General features: G+C 41.0%; 1 long non-coding RNA gene across 3 annotated transcripts in view; it reads right to left on the bottom strand.

Annotated features, from left to right (window-relative positions):
• LOC147577308 (uncharacterized) overlaps positions 1–21,704 on the bottom strand; it is a 433,319-nt gene that overhangs the window by 368,427 nt on the left and 43,188 nt on the right. The gene's annotated exons all lie outside the window — the stretch shown is intronic.

Raw genomic sequence — 21,704 nt, 5'->3', positions numbered from 1 at the left:
ATACAAGGATTACTTGGACATCCTATCAATATTCATGAAAACATGGAGCTATAAGAGAAACTTAAGTCACCTATCTTCAGGTGGGTGAATGTCCAAACCTCTTACCTCTCAGTGGAGAGGAGAGATGGAATACAGAATAAGCTCAAAACATCCTTCAAAGGCTGCACATTCCCTCTCTCTCTATCAGATGAGGAATAGGGGAAATGTGAATGCTTGGAAACACTCCCTGGCTTAATCAGAATGTCAGTTCCCTGACCCTGTTAAATCCCATTCCAAAGAACTCTGGTCTAACCATCTTTTTTTTTTTTTTTTAATGTTTATTTATTTTTGAGAGAGAGAGAGAGAGAGCTCAAACAGAGGAGGGGCAGAGAGAGAGGGAGACACAGACTCCAAAGCAGGCTCCAGGCTCTGAGCTGTCAACACAGAGCCCACGAACTGCAAGATCTTGACCTGAGCCGGTATCAGACACTTAACTGACTGAGCCACCCAGGCCCCTTGGTATAACCATCTTTACAATGATCTCTTCAATAACAATAATGCTAACAACAAAATAATGGCAATGTCTTATACGAAATGCCACTTTGCTATTTACAAGACCCTTTCATTTAATTACCTCATTTGAGCCTCACAACAGCTATGATTCTATGAACTAGTCATGGTTGACACTAACAGTCCATTTTACAGCTGACAAAAATGAGGGTCAAAGAAGTGAGGTGCTCTCTATGCTTGAACCAGGGCTAGGGTTGATGGTTATCTGATGCTCAGTTTGGCTCTCTTTCCCTGCACAATACAATCTCCTGTGCCATAATGAGATGATGCTCCCTAAATGAAAAAAAAAGAAAAGAAAAGAAAAAAATGTTTGGACTTAAATGCAGGCCCACTTATTCATTTAGTTCCTTCTCCTATCATTCCAACTTCTGGGTTAAGACTTCTAAAAATATGTGAAAGGAAACAAAAGAAAGAATTTCTTTCTTCTACCACATAAAATTTGAACAAAATATAGATTTAAGAACACTGTTATGGAACCAAGCAGAGAAAGGGGTGTAACCTGATGCCATTTTTCAAAATTTAATGGCTAGGGAAAGAAAGAGAAGATTCTGAGAGAAACAAGAGACAGCTGGTCTGACTCAGTTATTAACCCTCAGATCAGACCTTCAAAGTTAGATTAGCTTCATAAAGTAAATAAAAGAAAAAGTACCCAGCTTCAAATCCTTCCTCAGAGAAGAAATCACATTGGATTCAGTGGGAATCAAGTTAAGAAGTCTTCCACACCGTAACAGAGGCAGGATGGGATAGAACTGACCAAGCAAGAACAGGAAGAAATTAAATGCCATGAAAACTCTGAAAACATAATACAGGGGAAGAAGGAAGAATGGGAGGGAGGGAGAAAGGACAAAGAAACCTAGAAAGAAAGCATTAACATTTGCTTCATGCCATAGCATAAATTAAGGAGAATATGAACTCAATAGTTTATTAAGTATGAGCACAAAGATGATGAGACAGTAGAATGAGAGTAAAAGGCAGATTTGACCAAACATTATCATCATAGGACTAATTCATAAACTAGAGATGGCAAGGAAGACTAGACACCATTGAATATGAAATTATAAAAGACAAACCACAAATTCAATTAGAATAATGCTAATGTAGAGGAAAAATGTTACAATCTCAAATAATGGTAATTGGTATCTCCATGCTACAGAAACTACAAATGAAGCAGAAGGTGTGATGAAAGATCAAGTAGCAAAAAAATCCCCAATACCCACACCCCAAGTGAAGGAAAAAAACTGGATATGCAAATCAATTCCGAGAAAATTTGAAACAGAAGGCTCAATATAGACATTACCTAGGTTAGCTATTGAACATCAAGGACAAACAAAGAATGACTTAGATGTCTAGGAAAGCATATCACCACTATGATGGTTAATTTTATGTATCAACTTGACTGGACCATGGTGTGTCTAGACATTTGGCTAAACATTACTCTGGTTGTGTCTGTGAGGGTGTTCCTGGATGAGATTAACAGTTGAATCTGTAGATTGCCTTGTCAGTGTGTCTCATCCAATCAATTGAAGGCCTGAATAGAATAAAAAGGCTGAGTAAGAGGGAACTTCTCCTGCCTGACCACTGAGCAGAAACATTCATCTTTTCCAGCATGCGGACTTCAACTGAAGCCTTGGTTCTTCTTGGACCTCGAGGCCACTGGCTTTCAGACTCGACCACACCATCAGCTCCCCTACTTCTCAGGTCTTCAGTCTCAGACTAGAACCTACACATCTGCTCTTGTGGGTCTCCAGCTAGCTGACTACAGATCTGGGAATTTCTCAGACTCCATAATTACATCAGCCAATTCCTTATAATAAATCTCTTCGTAAATATCCTGCATGTAGGATGATGGATATACACACATACACACACACTCTTGGTTCTGTTTCTCTGAAAAACTCTGACTAACATACCTACAAAGATGAAAAATATCAGATTGGCCTCATCTCATATGTCTACACAATAACATGCAATAGCAGAAAACTAGAGAAAAAGCCACAAATTTCTAGTGAAAAGAAACAGATTCAGGAGCATTGATTCAGTCATGATACCTTTCTAGTATAAAAACAACAGATTTTTTTCAAACATAAAAGAACCAGGGAATATGGTGCTAACGTGCTCCTTTTGAAAAAAAATATCTGACAATGAAATCCAAACAAATAAGAGATGAATCAAAGTAAAGATCAAAGAAACTATAGTACAAAGACTGGTGGGGAATAACACTTTCATTTACACAAAGTCATACGAAAACAATAGAATTATAATTATAGAATATAAACATTATAAATCTGGATAATTTGAAATTAATAATATAATAGCATTTGAGAGATGGACACAGGGGAGATGGAACAGAGACACTGTTAATTTTCTCATTTTATGCCATCTAAAATTGGGGGGTGGGGAGGACTTTTCAATATTCTTTACAACTTCTTTTATAATCTTAGAGGGATATTTAGGAAATATCCCTAGTGAAGAAGAAATATTTACTTGAAGTTCAACAATTCCTCTAGTTGTATTTTACTTGATTTTTCACCTATTAAATTCAAAATTTTCATTGAGAAATAATACCTATATCACGACACCATCTTTATATAAAGTCTGGCCATTTGAGTGCGTGCATAGAAAGGTGCACATCCATCCAGTGCTAACAGTGCTAACAGTGGCAATTTCTGCAATGAATTTGGGTGATTCACTTTTACTTTTCATTTTTGCTTTCCTACATAGTTTGAATTATTTTTAAAACAATAAAAACAGTTTCTCTTTAAAAGAAAATGTTAGAAACTATATGCAAAGATCTTAACCATAATTCTTCTTAAAATAAACTTTCAATATCTAAAAATATCGAGTCACTCCCTGGCCATTGTCTTGCTATTCAAAATTTGACACAGGGGCACCTGGGTGGCTGTTGGTTAAGCATCTGACTTTGGCTCAGGTCATGATCTCACACTTTGTGAACCTGAGCCCCTTATTAGGTTCTGCACCGACGGTGCTGAGCCTGCTTAGGATTTTCTCTCTCTCTCTCTCTCTCTGCCCCTCCCCCACTAACGCTTTCTTTCTCTCTCACACAAAATAAGTAAATAAACTTGTAAAAAAAAAATTGACACAGTGCTCCAAAAGGAAGACTCAAAATTTTCTCATGTACCTCTCCCTGTACTCTATCTCAATGCAAAAAGCCAGAGAATCCTCAGAAGGAAGAAAATTAGACCTCTTACCTCCTTCCTCTTAAAACATGTATAACTGTAGGACCTGCATTTTATCTCCACAGTAAATAAATAAAAATTACCCAGATATTGCCTTAAATCAAGTAGAATTTGAGTAAGTGTGGACAGTGACAGTAGGTAGATCTAGGTCTGTATGCAGACTCCCTCATTTTCTAGTTGTGTGCCGTTAGCAAGTCCTTCTTCCTGATTATCAGGTGATAATACTACTGAGCATGGTATGTGATGGGGAGAATTAAACACACAGCATGTGTCGACAAATTGGCACATCTTGGGTCCTCAGTAAGTGGTAGCTATTACAACTTTCAAGATAATTATTTCATTTAATTGAAAGGAGGAGCTGGAAGAAGGAGCAAACTGGGGGACTCTCTAGAAACCTCTAGAAAGACAGCTCTTCCGGCATCATGACCCCCAGCACAGGAGTGATGGTGGGAGTATGAGTGCCCTTCCAGGTGAGTTGAACGTGGCAATTGCAACAAGGGAAAGTAGTAGAAGAGCCTCTTTCCTCCTAGGCACACCTTAGCCCAGCCTGGACTCACATCAAAAGGGGGCCTCTACTCATTCTTTCCTTTCATAGTATCAGCTCTGTAGCACGTGTCTGGACTGATTTTTATGAGGCCTTAGAATATATCACTTACCAAGCTGTAACGTGCAATCAGGTTTGTGAGACAGTGCTGAGCCTTTCCAGGCGAATGAGTGAGCGAAATGAACCCTCCTCCTGGCCCCTCACTGAACCATGGCACTCCAGGGTGTAGCTCTGCTTATATCACTGGGCCACAGAAATGCTATACAGGCCAGGTCTCAGAGGGTGCGCATTCCTCCTCTGCCTGTCTCCCTTGGAGGAGGGCACTTACAGGGCGCACAGCTGTCCAAAGAGGAATAAATCCTTAATAAAATAGGCAGTGTACCTCAGGCTTGGCTTTTGTGAGAGAAGAATAAACACGTGCTTCGTGGAGATTAAAGATAAGAAAATACTGTTTTCTGGCTACAGGTCCAAGTCCAATCTTTTATGTTCACAGAGTCCATCCTCTGAATCATAAGCACAGAGTTTACCAGGTATAAGGGCATTCTCTCCAGCTTTGGGCCTAATCCTGAGTCAGCCTAGACAGCAAACTCTCTCTCCCTGAGGAGCTGACAAGATATATTTATATCAGGTTCATAATTGCCAGAATTATTTCTCCTCCTTCAACTCGGACTTTTGTTTTCTGTTACTATGAGACAGCGTATGAGCAAGGTATGAAAGTACTTTGTACCACTCTATTAGGCACTCTGAAAAAACTCTGACCTCACAGTTCTGTGTCGAAACGGATGTGGGCCAGCCCCTAGGCATAAATACTAAATACTGGGAAATACTTCCACAAGCATTTGCTTACATTTCTTCCACCATCTACATCTCTCCACAGATTGGTGGACTCTTCAGGGACACAGGCACCATTTTATTTCTCTTTAAGCTGTACAATGCCTGGCACTAGCAGAGGATCCATAAATGTCTGGTGGATAAAAGAATAAGGGAATTAATATGGAGATAATTATAATAACTTTCCAAATGGATTCCTTATTCCCCGTCTTTTCCCCCCAAGTCACTCAATATTGTATTGCCAGCTTCCTCTCCTCCAAATACTTCACTCCCTCATTCAAAAATCCTCACTGGATTCTATTTGCCTGTACAGAAAAGGTCTAACTCCTTAGGCTGGCAATCAAGGCCACATAAACCTTTTCCAACATAACACTTCTATAATTTCCTTGATATTTCCTGGGTACCTACCCTTCTCACCCACTCCCTCCCACATCCCCATATACCTCTACGTGCTCCCAGCACAAGTTGCTCTATCAACCAGAACCCCCTTTCACTCTCATCCCTACACATCCAAATTCTACCTCACTGGGCTTTAAGACCTGGCAGAAAGAGGCCCCTCAACAAATAATGAACAGTGATTGATATTTGCAAAATTAACTTCCCTCTTGTTATGCTCTGCGAGGATGGGGCTCTGTACAGCAACAGCTTTCATGATTTAAGAGTTCTGAGTGGGCAATCTCTGTGTAAAGTTTAGCTGTAGGAATAGCTTCTGTATTAATTAGGGTTCTCCACAGAAACAGATTCAACAGGACGTATGTATGTGCGTGTATATATAGATGGAGAAAGAGATTTATTTTAAGGAATTAGCTCATGCAGTTGTGGAAGCTTGGTAAACCCAAAATTTGTAGGGGTGGCCAAAGACCCAGGAAAGAGTCCAAAGGCAGTCTGCTAGTACAATTTCTTCTAGCTCAGGGGAGGCCAGTCTTTGTTCTAGTCAGGCTTTCAAACAATTGGATGAGGCTCACCCAGGGTAGAGAGGGTAATCTGCTTTACGTAAAGCCCACCAATTTAAATGTTAATCTCATCCAAAAACACCTTCACAGAAACATCCAGAATGACGTATTACCAACTCTCTGGGCACCGTGGCCCAGCCAAGTTGACACATAAAATTAACCATCACAGTTTCTAAAGACCTAGTATAGCTTCTTCTCGGTATCATCATTACCAACCACAAAAGGGAGGAATTTCTCTTGGCCCTTGGAATTTTCTCTTTTTTTTTTTTTTAATTTTTTTTAATGTTTATTTTTATTTTTGACAGAGACAGAGACAGAATGTGAGTGGGTTAGGGGCAGAGAGAGAGGGAGGCACAGAATCCGAAGCAGGCTCCAGGCTCTGAGCTCTGAGCTGTCAGCACAGAGCCCGACGTGGGGCTCTAACTCACGAGCTGTGAGATCATGACCTGAGCCGAAGTCGGACGCTCAACCAACTGAGCCACCCAGGAGCCCCAGAATTTTCTCACTTTTATTCCAGAGCCATCTTGAAACTAACCCCATGGATATTGGCCTCCTCCCATAAAGTATGGACACAGAAAGTCAGAGGGCTTGCGGGCATGCAGGGTGCACTGGAAGTTTCTTCCAGCACAGCTGAAATATGCCCTTGCTTTAGAGAAAAAAAAAAATTTTTTTTAATGTTTATTTATTTTGAGAGAGAGAGAGAATGGAGGAGGGGCAGAGAGAAGGGGACAGAGAATTTGAAACAGGCTCTGTGCTAACAGCAGAGAGCCAGATGTGGGGCTCAAACTCATGAACTGTGAGATCATGACCTGAGTCGAAGTCGGCACTTAATCCACTGAGCCATCCAGGTGCCCTGAACATATTAAGAGAAATAAAAGGAAATGATCACAGAAAACTACAACAGCACGAGTTGCTAAGTTCCCAAAGAACAGATCTCTGGTTCTAGCATTGTACACTCCTTCACAGTTGTCTAGGCCTGGCCACACCTGTCCCCTGCCTGGGAATCAAATAATTCTCACCCAAACAGTTCCTTTTTTTAATTCCTAGAATTATGGGTCTTTTCCCCCAGCTTTTTCCTCTACCTCTCCCTCCTGGAAGAAAGGTTGAAACATCTGTAGACAGATCCTCCTAGAAAGGCTAAGTAGTTACAGTTTCAAGTCCAGCCAAAACTCTCCTCCTTGTCTCACTGACACTTGTCATATAAGGAAATAGTCCAGGCAGAGATATGCCCTCTCTTCCTCCAGGTTATCGGTTATTTTCTCATAGCTCTTTTCTAACCAGTTTTACCCATATACTAGGAGATCCTGAACAAACCCCGCCATGTTGATCCCAGGCTTGAACAGACCATGGCTTACATTCTCTGTGGTGTGAGATGTGGAAGATCTGGCCTCCTTGAAAGTAATGACCCATGAAGTTTCCATTAATGTATAATCACTCTCCTGATGGAGTTGAGCATAACTTCAGCTACTGTGGGCTTGAGGGTTCTGCTGACAGGCCACCAGTGCCTAGTACAGAGTACAAACCTATAGGATTTTCTGCCCAGCACAACTTTTCCAAGAATTGGTCCCCTCCCTACACATATTCTCACAACCCATCCATACATGCATTTTGCCACAGGAGCCACCATACGTATACATTAAGGCCCAGCTCCCTGGCTAGTGTTCATTCATCCACAGGCTAGCACCAGACTTAAGCTGAGCCATAGTCCTTCTTTGCAGCTTGTGGCCTTCAAATGAAGTACAAGTTGAACCAATCTCTCTTCAGTAGCTCCACACTTAGATACAAAACTCAGGTACTTTTGGCAAGCATGTCTTCCACCAAGTGGAGAAAGCTACTCTGAAATGAGATAGAATGAAGTCAACATCCAGAGAGGCCCATGAGACTGAGAAGAATCCTGACTTACTTCTAGTCCCTGGCTTCAAGTATTCACACCTGTACCTCTGGTTCTCCCTATGTCTTGATTATTCAATGCTTTCTAGAAGTCTGTGGAAGAAAACAACAACAACAACAAAAAAACAAAAAAAACCCCACCCCAGTCCAATAAATTGCCTTTCTTACATAAGGTAGTTTCGGGTTTCTCACATTTGCAACTGAAAGGTCCCAAACATTATATAATGTGGAACTCTTCAGTGCCACTTTGTCTACTGGAAACAGCAACACCTGACTGCTGGGAGAATTGGTTGATATCATTCATGTAGAAGTGCTATATCATCTATAAAACACAATGCATGAATGTGATTCTTCTGAAGTCCTTATAGTCAATTAACTGGGGGTTAAAATTTCTGCTTATAGAGTAGACAGTTGGTCAGGCTTCATGATTTTCTAACTTTCTCATAGTTTTTATAATATATTATCACTCAGTGTGATCTTGAGTGTTACCTAACATAAAGTTGTCTTTAGATTAATAGAACTTTGAATACAAAAGCAATGTATGTCATTTAAACCCACTAATAGCATCTGTAAAATGGCCTATTATACATCTCAGTCTGTAATACCTGGATGCTTAGGGATCTATGAAGTTAGCAAGACACCCTGGTGCTATTTTAAATATTTTCAGACTTCTAAATGCAATTTTACATGTACCATATATTTATTTATACAAGTTAATTATAACATCTGATTTCTTTGCTTTGGGCTAAAATTATGTCAATTCAGTCTGGCAACTAAGTCATGTTGTTCAAAAATTCTGATAGCCTCTTGATGATACCATAGGCATTCGTCTGATGAAATCGGGGGGGGGGGGGGTCAGACCATTAAAGTGCCATTAAAATGCCATTTCTTTGGTTCTTGAATACTTTTTGCTATTCCCAATACAGATGCTCCTGAGAAGAGAAACAAATTAGGCCAAATTTCCTGAAGCACTTCCAGGAAAACACCTCTAATAAGAGAGCAGGGTGAACTAGGAACCCTGGGGATCTGAGTGAACTAAGCCTGAAGCAGCTGAAAGTCCAACATTTAAATCAAGTCTTCTGTTGGATTTGGCATTCATACAAATTATACACCCTACACCATCATATACCCAGGTTTGCTTTCACATAAAACTGTCCTGAACTGCTTAGCAGCAATAGAACCAATACTGTAAGAAGATGCACTGCATTATATCCTGTGGCTGTAGGTGATCCTGGATCACTCTATCCTGTCAGATGAGGAACGAGCCCTGGGGGACAGACACTGATAAGACCCCAAGGAGGAAGTCAGAAGAGGAAAGGCATTGAAACGGTGGTAGATGAGTACCAATATAATTGTATGAGGCCAGGGGACATGTTTGTAATTGTGGGCAGGCTTGTTCAAACAGCTGTCCCCACGTGCCCCAGGGAGTGGGAGGGGCAGAACTGGGGAAGTGGAGCTGTGGGAGCCTGTACTCAATGAGGCAGGGTGGTTCTTCCTCAGGAGGCTCTCTCTTGCTCCCTTCCCTTATGGTCAAGAAGGCTGCTCTGTGCCCACAGTAACCTTTCCCTCCACTTCCTCTTTCCTTTCCTGTTCCTTAACCTCATTTTTGTTACTCCTTCCACTCATTTTCCTTATTTCCTCTTCCACTCTCCCCTTAATCCAAAGGTAGGGTTTACTATTGTCTGTGTGTTTATGGGGGTGTGGGGGTGTGGGGGAGGGGAAGGACTGGGATCAACATTATATTCTCTCTTCATGAAGAAAGAAACATTTACAGTTCCTTTAATTTCATGCCAAAAGGTCTAAATGGTTATGAGCACAATGGGGAAGGGGGGAAAAGAAAGAACATTCTGCCACTTTTTTTCCACTCTGTACTAACTGGTATTGATGCCAGTGTTGGAGGTGGCTTTCAACATCACTGAGCTTTAGCAATTCTCAAGCTTTTGAAATTGAAGAACTCTTTTTCAAATCAGTTTATTGGAAACATGAAAAAAAATAGTATTACTTTTAGTGTATAAATTTAACCATTATGTTCGATATTCAGGGCCCATGAAAGGTAACAGAAACATAACTTTATTCCTTTCTCCCCACTGCCCCTGCATGCCATGCCCGTGTTCCTTTTCCTTTGGATACAATATAGAGCGAGGCTTTTCTGATCCTTCCCAGAGTTAACCAAGAAAAAAAGAAAGTCTTCTGCTCACTGTATTCCTCCAAACAATGTCAGGTCAGTAATTAGTCTGATGAGTCTAGTGTAACCAAAATTCTGAGTTCCTTTCAAAGTTTATGCTTTTCCCTCCTACTTTAGGCTGGGCTCCAGGAGTAGGGGAGGAAATTTGGGTAGGCTAATTCTTTTTTTTTTTTTTTAATTTTTTTTACATTTATTTATTTTTGAGAGACAGAGTGAAACAAAGTGAGAGTGGGGAGGGGCAGAGAGAGACAGAGGGAGACACAGGATTGGAAGCAGGCTCCAGGCTCTGAGCTGTCAGCATACAGCCCGTCGTGGGGCTCGTACCCACACACCACGAGATCATGACCTAAGCCAAAGTCAGAGGCTCAACTGACTGAGCCACCCAGGCGTCCCAAGGGTAGGCTAATTCTTTAGCTTCCAATCTGCCCACCTTCTTCTATCTGTTTTGCCCCCAGCTAATTAATGAAGTTTCTGACACTTCCAGGATTAAAGGGTCAAGAGAAAGGGGAGAGGCCAAGGGTCAAGAAAAGTTTTACTCAACGGGTACCCTGATGGGCCCAGTAAATATGTAAAGTTGCCTCTTTCTCTCCTGGGGTGTTGTCATAGGTTCTTGGGAGACTCTTTTATGAACTTCCATTTGCTGTTACCATTACAAAGGTAAGTCAAAGTCTTTTTTTTTTTTTTTTAATTTTTTAATGTTTATTTATTGTTGACAGACAGAGACAGAGCAAGAGTTGGGGAGGGGCAGAGAGCTCCACACTCAAGCTGTCAGCCCAAAGCTTGACGCAGGGCTCAAAGTCATGAACCCTGAGATCAAGACCTGAGCTGAAGTTGGATTGTCAACTGACTGAGCCACCAGGGTGTCCCAAGTCAATGTCTTTAGACTGGCAACTAATGAGTCTTCCGTCAATCCCTACCTCCAGGATCTTCTACTGAGGTTGCCTTGCTATCCTAGGTAGCTTTCTCGTGTAGAATCTAAGGCAACCCCAAGCTAGCTCTTTCTTTCTTACCTTCATCTGGTCCACAAGAAGCGTGCACCTCTCATGTTTCATTCAAGGAGTGCAGCCACGTCCTAAACCGCACCCTCCACTCTACCTGGAGTGCTTCAGCCAGCCACTGGTGCTAGGTCTCTGAGGGTAGAGTCAGATAGAGATCCAGGGGGTCTCCTCAAACTGCAGGAAGTACAAATCAAGTACTCTAAGTGATCTCCCTAAAACTCTGCTCACTGATCACAGGGTGAGGAAAAAGCACCCACTTTAACCCCCTCTGTGGGTAAAGAATACTAACAGCATACGGACAACTCTCTCGAAAAACAAAATCTTCCAACTCCCATCCATCCTTGGTCTCCTCAACTTTAATTGTTTTGTATTCCAAATCAGGTGAGAGATAAAGCTTGCAGAACTAGTGTTCAACCTCTCTTTGTTGGTTCTGTATAGAAGTCTGGTTTCTCTGACAATACAGTTTAAGTTCACACTTATCACAGTTGAACAAAGATGCTTTTCACATGAACTCAGAAATTTGAAAACAGGAGTTGAGAATGGTCACAGGTCACCCTTTGCCTCTATGCCATCAGTCAGGCATTTGCAGAACCTCTGAAATGCCAACATGAAGCCATCCCACTGACAAGCACTGGTCTGGTCAAGCTCTTCCTATTAGAAATGAGGAACCTGAGGCCTAGATGAGTTAAGAAATTCTCAGGATCACACAATTACAGGCAGCAAAATTACAACCAAATCACAATCCCTTGATGCCTACTCTGGTAAGTTTATCAGCACACAGTCTTGACTGGCTCCTGTGTCTCTTGGAGAAGTGTTGGAAACTTGCATGGGTTGGGCAGCCCCATGGCTCTACAGTCAGAAGCCTGACCTCGCATCCTGGCTCCTCATGTACCCCTTGAGTGATCCTGGGCAAATGTCTTATCCTCTCCAAGCCTCGGGGTTTCTATCCATAAAATGACATTGATAATGGTGTGAGGAACATAATGGATAATTTACAGGAAAGTACTTTCCAAACCGCTATGTCTTGAGCCAATGTTAGCTGTCATTATTATTATGACACAAGGGAAGTGGTAATCACAGTTTGTTCAGGATAACCTTAGTCTTAGAATTATTACAAGATTTGTAATTTGTGACCATGGTTAGTCATAAGAAATGCATGATCCCTAAACAAGTTCCAAAAGCTTTTCATATAACCTTTATGCAACTGTAAGACTATCTATTATCTAGCCTATTAAAAATATATATTATTTAAAGAGAGCAGTACCCATGTTATACTAATACAGTGTTAAAGAACAAACAGCAAATGACATATACATTTAGTCTCTAAGAGCTATAAACACACAGCTAGATAAACAAAGGGAGATTACAGAACACCATAGAACAAAGGCACAGGCATCACCACAGGTATGGGTAACACCTGTCCAGAGCAAGAGGACTTTGCCTCACGAGTCTATGGAAAAGGAAATGGCTTTTTCCGGAGGAATAATTTAGTAACAGACCACAAGACACCCACTTCAACACCACGTGCTGCCTGATAGTCTTTCTAACACACAGAGGAAAAACACATATGAAGGACCTCCCCCAGTAGGAGTCACTGGACCTAATCAAAGTCAATGGCATGGAAAATGTCAGGAGGCCTCAAGGAGTGTCTTATGGAGGCTCAGGGGGAAGGCTGCTGGCACTGGAGGGTTCTCCAAGCAGGAAACCCCGCCCTTTGTCCTTGCTTGATCTCTTCAGATTGCAAAATATGTGCAACGCTCTTGTATGACCTAAGAGCCCTTCAGAAAGAGGGAAAGGGGGCGGGAAGAGGAACACTTGGCAGAGGAAAAAGCTATCATCTTCACTGTCACCATTTTCTGAGAGAAGCAAGACATCAAAAAGAAAAGGGTTACACTCAGACCAGACAACTCTAGTAGTTACTATCCAATTTCAGCCTTCCTACGAGGCATTCTAAGACCAAGCTTACATTTGTTTTTATTGACATGTATTGAAAGCAAGAAAAGCAAGTTTGGGATTAGCCATGTGTAAATAAAAGCACTGAGCTACAGGATCAGTATGTGGGAGACTAATGCCTGGGTGCATCATGATATAAGGTGACACAGGAAAACCAAAGGGCACGGTAGCCCAGTTAACTCCAACAGGCAGCTCAGATCCATCTATGTCTGATACCTAAAGCTATTTCATCTTGTGTCTTTTCTCAACATAACCATACACATACATGCCAAATCACTCGTATTTTCTACTACTATTTAAAAGGACATATTCAATGGAAGCACACCAGCTTTATTCTTTTACTTAAAAGGTCATTTTTCCTTTAATTTTAGGGGATAAGGGCTCTGAGGACCATCATTCTACTGGTCTATGGGTCAAGTCATTCTGCTATGAAAGGGCTCAGTCCTGAAGGGATACTGTGCAATTTCTCAGGGCACTTGAGAGACTCTTGAGCATCCAGGCAAGATACTCCTGAGTGTGGTTACATGGGGAATGGGAAGAGCAATGAACATTTTGGAAAGTGGCCTTAAAAATGAAAATCTCGGGGCGCCTGGGTGGCGCAGTCGGTTAAGCGTCCGACTTCAGCCAGGTCACGATCTCGCGGTCCGTGAGTTCGAGCCCCGCGTCGGGCTCTGGGCTGATGGCTCAGAGCCTGGAGCCTGTTTCCGATTCTGTGTCTCCCTCTCTCTCGGCCCCTCCCCCGTTCATGCTCTGTCTCTCTCTGTCGCAAAAATAAATAAACATTGAAAAAAAAAAATTAAAAAAAAAAAAAATGAAAATCTCTTAAGTTAAAATCTGGGTCAGTCAACATCCACTTGCCAAGTTGGGGATCAGTTCCAGATGCCCTCTGGATTTTTCAGACATACTGAGCCACAATCTGCTTCTGTGACGCTGCGCCCCTCCACTGGAGACATAGGGTGTTAACAGTGTACGTTCCCACAGGGAGGAACACAGTACTGGCTCAAAGGACATTGAACTGTGATCATCAAACCCTAAATGTATTTTTTACCTGACCATGCCCTTTTCGTTTATTTCTTATCTCTCACAGGGATTGGTGCTGTACAGGCAGGAACTAGTGACTGAATGAACAAATGAATGGATGTGTTAATTAACACATGGCGTCTGATTATACATAAAATCATTTGTCTAGTTTGTGAACATAATAGTGTTTTCTTCCCCGGTGCTGTTTACTTGAACGTGATGCCATTATTTATTAAGATAAATGCACCTTTATATTTCTAAGACTTTGTGCTAGTTACAAAATGCTTTCACATGCATTATGTTATTTAATCCTCATAATGCTGTGAATTAGATATTATTATCCCCCACTGTAGATAAGATAGGTGATCTTGTCTGAGGTACACAGTAAGCACAGAGCTGGACTTGAATCCAAATTTTGCCACATATAACTAGCAGTCTTCTCCCCTGGGTTGAAGCGTGAGTAGGAAGGCAAAAGTTATATTAATTTGTAAACAGACACCTGTTTCTGAAGATGTACTAGCATGTAATGCCCAGATAGGGGAAGTGGAATCTCTAAACTCTGGACAAGCTCTCCCACAAGGCACCTGGCTTGCTGCTGGCTACATCTGTTTTGGAAAAGCACAGCAATCCTATGCCAGGTCACTCAACCCAGCTTACATTGGGTTATAACCACTTGCTTCTAAAATAACTAGTGCAAAGGGGGGAGATTCAGACAATTAACCAGTTACTATTTTGTTTACCCATTGATAAACAATCTTTGGGGTAGACTTTTGTCTTTGAGTTGAATTGCTACATTCACAAAGACACCACAATTATTTCCTCTCCAGTTAAATGTCAGCCCACAACAAAGAAGCCAGGAGGCTTGAACAGCAGGAGTCAGTATTAAAACAACAAAAAAACAACAAAAAAACAACAAAAAAACAACTAGGCCTCAAAATGTGGTCTGCATCCTAAGCCCCTGGTACTCTTTACTGTGCTAATGATCTGTGTTGTTGGCATTGCTTCTACACAAACGCTTACTCTCCTACAGTTGTAAGGGCCTCAGAAATCATTTAGTGTGGCAGTTTTCAAACTTTGAAAAGACAGTACTCAACACTTTATTTAAATGAAATGTAGTATGGAAGCCCAGTGAGTAGAGCAAATCCAAACAGATCTGCTTTGGTTGAAGAGGAGACTGTGATGAGCCTAAGGGTCTCTTCCCAGCGGAACTATAAAAGTAGTGTAGCCTTTGTTTTACATATGAGGAAAAGAAACCCAGAGAGCAAAATGACAAAGGTGAAGAACTAGGAAACCCGCTCACATGGTTCTGCTACACTTTGGATTTCTACACTCCCCATCTCTGTTTAGCTTTCATTTATTTCTCTACCTGGTTTCCAGTCTCCTCCCACATCCCACCCACTTACACCCACTGACTACACACAGAACCACCCCAACATTCTAAATGTGCTGCCAACACTGAGAGAATATCCTATTTCCCAAATGTGCCTAGTCAAAATTGTTAACAGGAACCCTTGTTAAAAATGAAGATTCTTGGGGGTGCCTGGGTGGCTCAGTTGGTTGAGCATCTGACTCTTGGTTTTGGCTCAAGTCATGATCTCACAGCCTGTGAGTTCGAGCCCTGCATCAGGTTCCCCCCTGACAGTGCAGAGCCTGCTTTGGATTCTGTCTCTTTCTCTCTGCCCCTCCACCACTTATGCGCTTCCTCCCTCCCTTTCTCTCTCTCTCTCTCTCTCTCTCTCTCTCTCTCTCAAAATAAATAAACTTAATTTTTTTTTTCAACGTTTTATTTTATTATTTTTGGGACAGAGAGAGACAGAGCATGAACAGGGGAGGGGCAGAGAGAGAGGGAGACACAGAATCGGAAACAGGCTCCAGGCTCTGAGCCATCAGCCCAGAGCCCGACGCGGGGCTCGAACTCACGGACCGCGAGATCGTGACCTGGCTGAAGTCGGACGCTTAACCGACTGCGCCACCCAGGCGCCCCAAAACTTAATTTTTTTTAATGCACATTCTTAGATTCCCTTTTTTTGCAGATTCTGATTCAGTCAGCTTGGGATGAACCTAGGTGATTCTTTTTATCAGGGAAGTTTGGGAAACACTTGTTGGATGGAATGAGTCAAGGATGTCCTCTTACAGAGAACATAAAGAATATACTTAAGTGCGATATTTATCACCCATAAAGCCAGAGGAGATCTAAGTATTGTCAGAAAAGTTTTCTCTCTTCTCCATAATCAAGGAATGTCAATTTACAGGCAAAAAGGAAAAATTTCAACCAAAAAAATATCTCCATTCACTTTTGAAACCACAAGGATTTGAAGGTACATTACTCTAAAATGTTACACATGACTTGCGTCAGTAAAAGTTAGATTTCACAATGTGATCTCTGCTCCCTCACTGACAATTACCTCCTGACTGCCCACTTCTCAGGCACTCCTGTACTACTCTGCTGTACTCCTGCTCTCTGCCCACGGGGACTACTATGGGTCCTTGTTTTCTTCCTAAATCATAGGTCTGCTTCCTCGAACACATCATTCCTTCAATGCAGCCTGGACTCCAGGATCAGAAAACCGACAGTGTACTCACTTAGCCACCCTAGACTTGCCATGATGTCTTGCCTAACTATGTTTATAACCCAGATGCCTGTTCCCTGGAAGTATCTTTGCCCTCTAGTAAGCTGGTTTGACCCTTTCTTTTAACATTTACACTTCCCCTTCCAACCTATATATGATATATGCACCCATTTTGTTTTAGAAAAATAGGCACTTATCTTTCCATATCTGGGCTTGTCTCATTTCCTTTCTAGAAGCCATGTGGCTGTGACCTGTGTCTCCACTCTACTTGAGTCCAAAGCCCTCTGCCTTGGTCTTTGATTACTTTTCTGCTAATCCTGGAACTAGAGGACTACTTTTTTCCTTTGCAACAATGCAGTCATTGGTGATGCTAGCCTCAAAGGATGGGATCACAGAGAACCAAGCTTCTCAGTGCCACATCACTCCTTAACTCCCTATGTCACTATTAACACAAGGCTAATATGTGAACAGGCTATAATGAAGAGTGGGGGATAATTAGAGGGAATATATCTACAACTGGGTGCTGAACACAATTGTTTCCAGAGTTCAAGGAAAGAGGATTTTAAATTCATGATAGAGGTTCCTCATGGACAAACTCCAGTTCCTAGTTTTGTTTCTGTTTCTTGAGGTCTTCAGAGAGATCTCCCCCCATGATCCTTCACTGTATGAATAAGGACCCCCTCTCCATAGACGAATTATATTTACTGTAGAATTTGTCCCAACCCACACCCACTTTGCTCCCCAACACACACATGCACACATGCATGTGCGCGCACATGCACACAGACCTATATGCATGCACATCAGGACGATTCATATGATAAATAACCCACAGCAGCACTCTAAGAATATCACACTGTGGAGCAGGGGACATGAAGACAGTTTGGGCCAGGCTCCAGGTCTCCATATCTTGTTTACTACACAGTGACTGTGTAAGTATAAGGTGAAGCTCAACCTCTGTATTCTCTATCTCTACTCCTGCTTATCTCTGGGTCACCTTTAAGAAACACATACATGCATGCTCCCAAGAAGAAACAAAATCCACCTTACCAAAGCCAACCTAATCAATAAAATTTTCCCACCCCCCCCCCAATACCCTTTATACAATTATGCAGAGGAATTACAGATCCCCTTAGCCCAACCTCCTTGTTTGAGCTCATGCCTTCCTACCTACAACAATCAGGTTGAGTGGATTGCTCACACAGCATATTGGTAACACTACAAAAACGTGATTAAAATCAGTCTTATGCATTGTCTATTGGGTTATGATTTTATCTTCAAAATACTGTGAGGCAGGTGGAGCAGATAAGGCATATCACTAGTTATCCTTCAATATCCATCCTCCGCTTTCACAGTAATACTGTTTTACCTGGTCACATGGCTTCTTAGCTACAGACTTCCACCATATCTAGCATGAGACCACTGGTTCCAGCCAATGGAATGTGGTTTTGCCCTTCAACAGACTAAGTGAATGCTCCTGGCCCTTTGCTTCCTTCCTGCTGGCTATGGGATGGCTACAACAAAAACTAATGCCTTAAACCCAGATGTGGACTTCCCATCTCTGGGCTTCTGCAGAGAAGGAAATAAAAACTACTTTGTGGGGTGCTTGGATGGCTCAGTCGGTTGAGCATCTGACTTCGGCTCAGGTCATGATCTCATCAGTTGATGAGTTCAAGCCCCGCATCAGGCTCTGTGCTGACAGCTCAAAGCCTGGAGCCTACTTCAGATTCTGGGTCTCCCTCTCTCTCTGCCCCTCCCCTGCTCGTGCTCTGTCTTTCTCTGTCTCAAAAATAAACATTAAAAAAATTTGTTTTTAAAGAAAAACTACTTTGTGTAAGCCAACATCTTTGGGGTACTGTTTGTTACAGATGCTTAGGTGGACACCTGTCAAGTACAAGTCCTCATGGCTGTGAAGTTCCTTAAAGGTGATATAACCAGTAAGAGGCAGAGCTAAGCCTTGGCCCCAGTTCTCTAACCACAGGGCTTTCCTCAACCATCCTAAAGGTCTTTGCCAGAACTTAGACACTTTGTACAGAATAGAGATAGCATATTATGAAATGTGACATTTTATTCCATGTCCTTTTGTAGTTTCCTTACTATAATTTTGCTTCTGTTAAGAGATTGCTGTCCAACAATAACCAACATCTACTGCAACAGCAGCTTCCCTATAGCCTAGGAGCTTAAGAGTATAGCACGCTTCTGGAAGCAATGACCTCTTTCTCTTTAGTAGGTTTAGCAGGGAATTTTAGCCTTGAAACATAAAGGCAAAAAACTTATAACCAACAATGATAATAGAGGCTTTACAAATAAGTAGAGGAAACAGAGGGCCTAATAATTCCTAGTGACTCAGTAAATGTAACTCTGTCCCTCAAACCTTTTCCAACAATCCTGCTTAGACACACAGTGGATAAAAGTGAAATGACCTTATCATTGCCAACAAAAACACTGGGAGGCAGAAATTTAATTTTAAACCACCATTCCTCAACCTCACCAGGAAGAATAAATCACCGTTTGACAACCACACACTAAATCCATCCAAAGAATGGATGTTATTAACCCTATTTTGGGATTCGCTTTAATACTAATAGCAAACTCATGTAGCATTTACTATATACCAATACCATTCTATGTGATTTTCACATACTAACTCTTCTAATTCCTACAACTCAGTAAGTACAACTGTAGGTACAATTGTTTTTCCCATTTTGCAGACAAGGAAGCGAAAGACACAGATATATTTTACATGCTTGTTAGGACACTATCTTTTAGTAGGTGTAGAAAATGTCATCTTGTAGAGATTTTTTTGTGGATGGTATCCTGAATGATAATTGGTGATGAAGTATAAGTATTTACAATTTCACTCACCATTTCCCTTCCCCAAAGATTGTACTCCACTGAAATTAACTTGCTTCCTCAGTAGACAAAAACAAACTATCTGACTATACTGAGTTTGTACCTAAAAGATTATTCTCAGCTAGATCAACTGTTCTCCTGTTCAAGAAATTGTGTCTTCATTTTTATAGAGCACACATCTCAGTACTGAAATTTTTCATATTTTTCAATCTATTTATTATCACCCTACAGTTTTCTTCATAAGAAAACCTGGTTTCTTGATATGTAAGTGCCTATAAGAATTAGAATACTAGTGTTTATCTTTGCTTTAGAAAAAAATGAGTATATAAATACTTAGAAAAAATGAGTATAGAAATGAGTATATAAATACTTATCTTTCAAAATCTGTACTTAATGAGAATGGACAGTTAACAAGGAACCCACAAAAGGTACAATAGATTTTGACCATTTTAGTTACAAGCCAGATCTTCCAATGGAATATATTTGCAACTCCCTGTTTGAGTAATTCCAGAGATTTTTATAACATTTTAGTGCCAAGACAATACTATTGTATTGCATTGTTTTATAGCATCCAATTCTACCACTGATATATGGAAATAGCTTGTTTTGCTGGTTGTCAATTGAAACAGTCCAAATTCCTTTTCTTCTTTAAACAATATTAATTTTTGTCTATGCTATACATGGCAAAAATTCATAATTTTCTCCATTCTCACCTTCTTCCATTTGGGACACCAAGTGCTTGACCAAAAAACAAACTAACTCACTAAATTTCTTAACGACATCCCCTTGCAGATAGAAGTGGCCATTTGTTCTCACCAATGACATATAAATGGATGTCACTGGTTGGGACTTAGAGGAAACGTCTTTAAAAAGTGACAGTACAGGGGCACCTGGGTGGCTCAGTAGGTTAAATGTCTGACTTCGGCTCAGGTCATGGTCTCACAGTTCATGGGTTCGAGCCCCACATCAGGCTCTGTGCTGAATGCTTGCTCAGAGCCTGGAGCCTGCTTCAGATTCTGTGTCTCCTCTCTCTGCCCCTCCTCCGCTCATGCTCTGTCTCATTCTGTCTCTCAAAAATAAATAAATGTAAATTTGAAAAAAATTTTTTAAAATGGCAGTACAGATGAAGCTAATAAATATTTTCCTCTGCCCTTACTCTTCTTCCTTTCTTCTTAGAGAGTAGATGTAATGTCAAAAGGGGTACAGGGAGCTTAGGCTCAGGAGGCAATAAGCATCCATTAAGGAAACTGAGTGGAAGCAGGAAAGGGGCCTGGATTACATTGGGAGCAAGGAGCTACCATAATAACCCTGTAATGCCTAGCTCCAGACATCACATAATGTGAAGAAATAAAAACCTTCATTTGTTTAAGCTTCTGTTTTTCTGGTTTCTGTTGCTCACAGCCAAGAACAATTTCTAACGTCTAAGTGATTAGATTAAACAGTAGCAGAGGATATAAAGGTTTTCAACATCTTGAAGCTTAAAAATTGGGATAGGTCTACAAAGCATGGTTAAACATTCTGTTATACAGCCATCAGGTATTTTCAAACAATATTTGAAATCAAATCATCTGTTGGTGAATCAGATCAATCATTTGAAAATATGATTCAGTTATTAAGAAAGACAAAAATACTAATGCCACCATCCATCCTCCATTTATTTCAGTAAAAAAAAAATTTGAACATAGGGATAAAACACCCGGTATAATTTTTTCCTTTGGAAATTGATAGGAAATACAGAAAGTTTGGGGGTTCTTAACATGAAAGACTCTTGTGCTCAGGAATATGCAAATATGTAGTAGGAACTTCTAAATTGTAGAGTTTTATGGAAAGTATTAATAATAATATATTATATATGAAGTATACATATATATGACATATACATGTATATATACATATATCCACATATATATGTGACAATAGTGATGACAGCCTCCATTTAAAATGTGTCCATCGTGGGCCAAGTTCTCTAGTAGATCTTGGAACTTTGAGGCAGGCTTTTTGACTAACCCTAAAATCTGGGTTTTCTTTGTGTAAATCACTAATCAAAACATAAGAATTCTACACCTGAAGAAGAGAGGTATTCAGTGGGTTCAATGATATATTGTTGAGTTTATTCTCTTCTTGTCCCATATCTCTTTCTGTAAATCACTAGTCACAACAT

Source organism: Puma concolor, chromosome C2 (assembly GCF_028749965.1).
Source record: "Puma concolor isolate L17-30 chromosome C2, mPumCon1.1.hap2, whole genome shotgun sequence".
Lineage (NCBI taxonomy): Eukaryota > Metazoa > Chordata > Mammalia > Carnivora > Felidae > Puma > Puma concolor.
The sequence above is the reverse complement of the archived record's forward strand: the minus strand, read 5'-3'. Positions and strand labels throughout refer to the sequence as shown.